Below are 6,436 nucleotides of genomic sequence, written 5' to 3'. Positions count from 1 at the left end.
GCCGGGTAGGCACTCTGACGTCAGGAGACATCCCCACGTCACGGACCCCGTCCCGCCAAATTCAAGTGTCTGAAGGAGCCGCGAACTTGCTGGTCCCTGCGAGCCTGGTGAGAGGGTGACACGGGCAGGTGGGCGCATATGTGGGTGTATGGTGGGCTCCTGCTGAGTGTCAGGGTCTGCTGAGGCTGGTTTATTTGTAGTGTTAGTAATTTATATCTCACTTAGTGGTAACATTGCCCACACAAGCATGTAATACCTGCCGACCTGATACCTTTCTGTTTGTGTTAATACTCTGATTTTCCAGATAAAATAACTTAGCCCAGTTTATAGCACTGCAAAGTAAATAGGAAAAGCAGAAACCCAGAATCGTACTGTGAATAAGAATTTGTTTCCCTTGTTATCTGTTATATCAGTGGTTCCCAAACTTTTGCAGTTCGCGGCACCCTTAGAGTCTCCAAATTTTTTCAAGGCACCCCTCCAAAATAATTATTGAGCCCTGTTTTAGAAGTAGTTGGGTCAAAAAATTGTAATAAGTATTTAGGTCAGGACAGAAATACTTATTTAGTTGTATGCAAAAATGCCCCCTCTGCATCCAGACACACTGCCCTCTCTCACACTGCCCCCTCTGTCACGCTGTCCCCACCTCCTCTGCCCTCTCACACGCTGTCCCCTCCTCTGCCCTCTCACACGCTGTCCCCTCCTCTGCCCTCTCACACGCTGTCCCCTCCTCTGCCCTCTCACACGCTGTCCCCTCCTCTGCCCTCTCACACGCTGTCCCCTCCTCTGCCCTCTCACACGCTGTCCCCTCCTCTGCCCTCTCACACGCTGTCCCCTCCTCTGCCCTCTCACACGCTGTCCCCTCCTCTGCCCTCTCACACGCTGTCCCCTCCTCTGCCCTCTCACGCTGTGTCCCCCTCCACTGCCCCTCTCACGCTGTATCCCCCTCCTCTGCCCCGCTGTCCCCCTCCTCTGCTCTGTCCCCCTTCTCTGCCCTGCTGTCCCCCTTCTCTGCCCTGCTGTCCCCCTTCTCTGCCCTGCTGTCCCCCTTCTCTGCCCTGCTGTCCCCCTTCTCTGCCCTGCTGTCCCCCTTCTCTGCGCTCTGTCCCCCTCCTCTGTCCCCCTCCTCTGCGCTCTGTCCCCCTCCTCTGTCCCGCTGTCACCATCCTCTGCTCTCCTCCTCTGTCCCGCTGTCACCATCCTGTCACCAACCTCTTTCCCGCTGTCACCATCCTCTGCTCTCCTCCTTTGTCCTGCTGTCACCATCCTGTCACCAACCTCTGTCCTGCTGACACCATCCTCTGCTCTCCTCCTCTGTCCTGCTGTCACCATCCTGTCACCAACCTCTGTCCCGCTGTCACCATCCTCTGCTCTCCTCTGTCCTGCTGTCACCATCCTCTGTCACCATCCTGTCACCATCCTCTGTCCCGCTGTCACCATCCTGTCACCATCCTCTGTCCCGCTGTCACCATCCTCTGTCACCATCCTGTCACCATCCTCTGTCCCGCTGTCACCATCCTGTCACCATCCTCTGTCCCGCTGTCACCATCCTCTGCTCTCCTCCTCTGTCCCGCTGTCACCATCCTCTGCTCTCCTCCTCTGTCCCGCTGTCACCATCCTCTGCTCTCCTCCTCTGTCCCGCTGTCACCATCCTCTGCTCTCCTCCTCTGTCCCGCTGTCACCATCCTCTGCTCTCCTCCTCTGTCCCGCTGTCACCATCCTCTGCTCTCCTCCTCTGTCCCGCTGTCACCATCCTCTGCTCTCCTCCTCTGTCCCGCTGTCACCATCCTCTGCTCTCCTCCTTTGTCCCGCTGTCACCATCCTCTGCTCTCCTCCTCTGTCCCGCTGTCACCATCCTCTGCTCTCCTCCTCTGTCCCGCTGTCACCATCCTCTGCTCTCCTCCTCTGTCCCGCTGTCACCATCCTCTGCTCTCCTCCTCTGTCCCGCTGTCACCATCCTCTGCTCTCCTCCTCTGTCCCGCTGTCACCATCCTCTGCTCTCCTCCTCTGTCCCGCTGTCACCATCCTCTGCTCTCCTCCTCTGTCCCGCTGTCACCATCCTCTGCTCTCCTCCTCTGTCCCGCTGTCACCATCCTCTGCTCTCCTCCTCTGTCCCGCTGTCACCATCCTCTGCTCTCCTCCTCTGTCCCGCTGTCACCATCCTCTGCTCTCCTCCTCTGTCCCGCTGTCACCATCCTCTGCTCTCCTCCTCTGTCCCGCTGTCACCATCCTCTGCTCTCCTCCTCTGTCCCGCTGTCACCATCCTCTGCTCTCCTCCTCTGTCCCGCTGTCACCATCCTCTGCTCTCCTCCTCTGTCCCGCTGTCACCATCCTCTGCTCTCCTCCTCTGTCCCGCTGTCACCATCCTCTGCTCTCCTCCTCTGTCCCGCTGTCACCATCCTCTGCTCTCCTCCTCTGTCCCGCTGTCACCATCCTCTGCTCTCCTCCTCTGTCCCGCTGTCACCATCCTCTGCTCTCCTCCTCTGTCCCGCTGTCACCATCCTCTGCTCTCCTCCTCTGTCCCGCTGTCACCATCCTCTGCTCTCCTCCTCTGTCCCGCTGTCACCATCCTCTGCTCTCCTCCTCTGTCCCGCTGTCACCATCCTCTGCTCTCCTCCTCTGTCCCGCTGTCACCATCCTCTGCTCTCCTCCTCTGTCCCGCTGTCACCATCCTCTGCTCTCCTCCTCTGTCCCGTTGTCACCATCCTCTGCTCTCCTCTGTCCCGCTGTCACCATCCTGTCCCCCTCCTCTGTCCCGCTGTCACCATCCTCTGTCCCCCTCCTCTGTCCCGCTGTCACCATCCTCTGCTCTCCTCCTCTGTCCCGCTGTCACCATCCTCTGCTCTCCTCCTCTGTCCCGCTGTCACTATCCTGTCACCAACCTCTGTCCCGCTGTCACCATCCTCTGTCCCCCTCCTCTGTCCCGCTGTCCCCCTCCTCTGTCCCGCTGTCCCCCTCCTCTGTCCCGCTGTCCCCCTCCTCTGTCCCGCTGTCCCCCTCCTCTGTCCCGCTGTCCCCCTCCTCTGTCCCGCTGTCCCCCTCCTCTGTCCCGCTGTCCCCCTCCTCTGTCCCGCTGTCCCCCTCCTCTGTCCCGCTGTCCCCCTCCTCTGTCCCGCTGTCCCCCTCCTCTGTCCCGCTGTCCCCCTCCTCTGTCCCGCTGTCCCCCTCCTCTGTCCCGCTGTCCCCCTCCTCTGTCCCCCTCCTCTGTCCCGCTGTCCCCCTCCTCTGTCCCCCTCCTCTGTCCCGCTGTCCCCCTCCTCTGTCCCCCTCCTCTGTCCCGCTGTCCCCCTCCTCTGTCCCGCTGTCCCCCTCCTCTGTCCCGCTGTCCCCCTCCTCTGTCCCGCTGTCCCCCTCCTCTGTCCCGCTGTCCCCCTCCTCTGTCCCGCTGTCCCCCTCCTCTGTCCCGCTGTCCCCCTCCTCTGTCCCGCTGTCCCCCTCCTCTGTCCCGCTGTCCCCCTCCTCTGTCCCGCTGTCCCCCTCCTCTGTCCCGCTGTCCCCCTCCTCTGTCCCGCTGTCCCCCTCCTCTGTCCCGCTGTCCCCCTCCTCTGTCCCGCTGTCACCATCCTCTGTCCCGCTGTCACCATCCTCTGTCCCGCTGTCACCATCCTCTGTCCCGCTGTCACCATCCTCTGTCCCGCTGTCACCATCCTCTGTCCCGCTGTCACCATCCTCTGTCCCGCTGTCACCATCCTCTGTCCCGCTGTCACCATCCTCTGTCCCGCTGTCACCATCCTCTGTCCCGCTGTCACCATCCTCTGTCCCGCTGTCACCATCCTCTGTCCCGCTGTCACCATCCTCTGTCCCCCTCCTCTGTCCCGCTGTCACCATCCTCTGTCCCCCTCCTCTGTCCCGCTGTCACCATCCTCTGTCCCCCTCCTCTGTCCCGCTGTCACCATCCTCTGCTCTCCTCCTCTGTCCCGCTGTCACCATCCTCTGCTCTCCTCCTCTGTCCCGCTGTCACCATCCTCTGTCCCCCTCCTCTGTCCCGCTGTCACCATCCTCTGCTCTCCTCCTCTGTCCCGCTGTCACCATCCTCTGCTCTCCTCCTCTGTCCCGCTGTCACTATCCTGTCACCAACCTCTGTCCCGCTGTCACCATCCTCTGTCCCCCTCCTCTGTCCCGCTGTCACCATCCTCTGTCCCCCTCCTCTGTCCCGCTGTCACCATCCTCTGCTCTCCTCCTCTGTCCCGCTGTCACCATCCTCTGCTCTCCTCCTCTGTCCCGCTGTCACCATCCTCTGCTCTCCTCCTCTGTCCCGCTGTCACCATCCTCTGCTCTCCTCCTCTGTCCCGCTGTCACCATCCTCTGCTCTCCTCCTCTGTCCCGCTGTCACCATCCTCTGCTCTCCTCCTCTGTCCCGCTGTCACCATCCTCTGCTCTCCTCCTCTGTCCCGCTGTCACCATCCTCTGCTCTCCTCCTCTGTCCCGCTGTCACCATCCTCTGCTCTCCTCCTCTGTCCCGCTGTCACCATCCTCTGCTCTCCTCCTCTGTCCCGCTGTCACCATCCTCTGCTCTCCTCCTCTGTCCCGCTGTCACCATCCTCTGCTCTCCTCCTCTGTCCCGCTGTCACCATCCTCTGCTCTCCTCCTCTGTCCCGCTGTCACCATCCTCTGCTCTCCTCCTCTGTCCCGCTGTCACTATCCTGTCACCAACCTCTGTCCCGCTGTCACCATCCTCTGTCCCCCTCCTCTGTCCCGCTGTCCCCCTCCTCTGTCCCGCTGTCCCCCTCCTCTGTCCCGCTGTCCCCCTCCTCTGTCCCGCTGTCCCCCTCCTCTGTCCCGCTGTCCCCCTCCTCTGTCCCGCTGTCCCCCTCCTCTGTCCCGCTGTCCCCCTCCTCTGTCCCGCTGTCACCATTCTCTGTCCCGCTGTCACCATCCTCTGTCCCGCTGTCACCATCCTCTGTCCCGCTGTCACCATCCTCTGTCCCGCTGTCACCATCCTCTGTCCCCCTCCTCTGTCCCGCTGTCACCATCCTCTGCTCTCCTCCTCTGTCCCGCTGTCACCATCCTCTGCTCTCCTCCTCTGTCCCGCTGTCACCATCCTCTGCTCTCCTCCTCTGTCCCGCTGTCACTATCCTGTCACCAACCTCTGTCCCGCTGTCACCATCCTCTGTCCCCCTCCTCTGTCCCGCTGTCCCCCTCCTCTGTCCCGCTGTCCCCCTCCTCTGTCCCGCTGTCCCCCTCCTCTGTCCCGCTGTCACCATTCTCTGTCCCGCTGTCACCATCCTCTGTCACCCTCCTCTGTCCCGCTGTCACCATCCTCTGTCCCGCTGTCACCATCCTCTGTCCCCCTCCTCTGTCCTGCTGTCACCATCCTCTGTCCCCCTCCTCTGTCCCGCTGTCACCATCCTCTGCTCTCCTCCTCTGTCCCGCTGTCACCATCCTCTGCTCTCCTCCTCTGTCCCGCTGTCACCATCCTCTGCTCTCCTCCTCTGTCCCGCTGTCACCATCCTCTGTCCCCCTCCTCTGCCACGATCCCTCTCACTCTGCCCCGCGCCAGGCGCCAGCCATAAAAAAAAGCCCAAAACACATAAACTTACCAATCCGTCGGGCGCCGGGACCCAGCAACCTCCTCTCTCCTGCAGCTTGTTACTGACGTCGATATTCAGTGACAGCTGCAGGAGAGAGGAGGCTGCTGGGTCCCGGCGCCCGGCGGATTGGTAAGTTTCTGTGTCTTTTTTTTTTTTTGTATGTCTGGCCCGCGGCACCCCAGTGACAGCGCCGCGGCACCCCTGGGAGCCGTGGCGCACAGTTTGGGAACCGCCGTGTTATATCGTTATTCATCTACTTATTTTTATAGATTGCATCAGAGAGCTCATTGCATTTTTGACGTGTTCAAAGACGGTTCTGTAGCAGGGCTGCCAACTCTGAAAAGAAAAACAAGCCCAAACCAATCCTAAAAAGCCCAACTGACAGGGGTGTTAGTGTACTGAAAACCACAACGTTTATTGTTCATTATTAAATAAATACATATAAAGATTTCTACAATTTGTCTTCATTGTTTCCGAAAATAGAACATTGGATAAAATGCAAATAAAATACTATTCCATGGTTCATACAGCATCTGGTACAGTAAAACATTGATCAATTGTGTACTCACTGCTATTAAAATGCAGTGAATGAGAGTTAATAATAATTCCAATACTTTATTCATCTACTATGAATGGTGACCAGTCAGGGACAAATACGAGATTAAAAGTGAATGTAATTAGAATAATACTCAGTTTCCATGCAGTCAGAGGACATGCAGTTTCACCTTAGGCAATTAATGTGTTAATATGTTAACCCTTAAATGAGATCACATCTTAAATCCTGGAATGGTCCCGGCTGTGCCGTACATCTGCCAGGCTCAGTGATACTAATATTCTGCATACAGACAGAGCACATATAAATATAAAATACAGTATAAAGAGATAATATTCGGTATAAGATGCATACT

General features: G+C 58.8%; 1 protein-coding gene across 2 annotated transcripts in view; it reads left to right on the top strand.

Annotated features, from left to right (window-relative positions):
* Positions 1-55: 55 nt before the first annotated feature.
* Positions 56-6,436, top strand: part of KNTC1 (kinetochore associated 1) — a 197,179-nt gene continuing 190,798 nt past the window's right edge. The window contains exon 1 of one of the 2 annotated variants that reach the window (XM_075177790.1): positions 56-128. The gene's annotated coding sequence lies outside the window, so the exon portion shown is untranslated. The remainder of the gene's footprint in view (positions 129-6,436) is intronic. The other variant, XM_075177780.1, reaches the window with a different exon arrangement.

Source organism: Mixophyes fleayi, chromosome 1 (assembly GCF_038048845.1).
Source record: "Mixophyes fleayi isolate aMixFle1 chromosome 1, aMixFle1.hap1, whole genome shotgun sequence".
Classification (NCBI taxonomy): Eukaryota; Metazoa; Chordata; class Amphibia; order Anura; family Limnodynastidae; genus Mixophyes; species Mixophyes fleayi.
Note: the sequence above shows the minus strand (reverse complement) of the source record. Positions and strands in the feature narration are given on the sequence as shown.